We start from the raw sequence: 789 nt of genomic DNA, 5'->3' as shown, positions 1-789 counted from the left end.
TATATGTGCTATACTTCTATATTGCAGTCTTCAGTCTTTAAAATAATATCAAACTGAAAGTTACCATAAAGACTACTTAGGGAATCAATTTCTAGTCTGATATTTAAAGCTCAACTAATTTGTTGGTAAACTTTTTCTCTCTGCTAACATGATCAAAATAAAAATTACTTAAAATATACATAAAATACTTTCTACAAGTGTTTTTGTTTCTAGTCTTTCCACACAATATATAGAAAAGCCAAGATTTATATTGCAGAGAGAATATTATACTTGCTTTAGCAGTATAATACTAAAATTGGAATGATGGGGAGATTAGCATGGTCCCTGTGCAAGCATGACATGCAAATTTGTGAAGTGTTCCATATTAAAAAAAAATTTAAAAAGAGGCACCTCTAAATGTTTTGAAACCGTAATACCATGAGAAAAATCAATTCAGATGAAATATGATTTTATGATTAATGCTTAAGGGATTACTTTTTATTAGTTCAATGTATTCATTGAAGAATTTTTTTTTAATTTTTTTTTATAAACATATATTTTTATCCCCAGGGGTACAGGTCTGTGAATCACCAGGTTTACACACTTCACAGCACTCACCAAAGCACATACCCTCCCCAATGTCCATAATCCCACCCCCTTCTCCCAAACCCCCTCCCCCCAGCAACCCTCAGTTTGTTTTGTGAGATTAAGAGTCACTTATGGTTTGTCTCCCTCCCAATCCCATCTTGTTTCATTTATTCTTCTCCTACCCACTTAAGCCCCCATGTTGCATCACCACTTCCTCATATC

The 789-nt window shown here is 33.5% G+C and overlaps 1 non-coding gene across 1 annotated transcript; it reads left to right on the top strand.

The window, feature by feature from the left end:
• Positions 1-267: 267 nt before the first annotated feature.
• On the top strand, positions 268-369 carry LOC116592160. The gene has a single exon (XR_004286345.1). It is a non-coding gene; the product is annotated as a U6 spliceosomal RNA (small nuclear RNA).
• Positions 370-789: the final 420 nt, after the last annotated feature.

The sequence above is a fragment of the Mustela erminea genome, chromosome 5, assembly GCF_009829155.1.
Source record: "Mustela erminea isolate mMusErm1 chromosome 5, mMusErm1.Pri, whole genome shotgun sequence".
Classification (NCBI taxonomy): domain Eukaryota; kingdom Metazoa; phylum Chordata; class Mammalia; order Carnivora; family Mustelidae; genus Mustela; species Mustela erminea.
The sequence above is the reverse complement of the archived record's forward strand: the minus strand, read 5'-3'. Positions and strand labels throughout refer to the sequence as shown.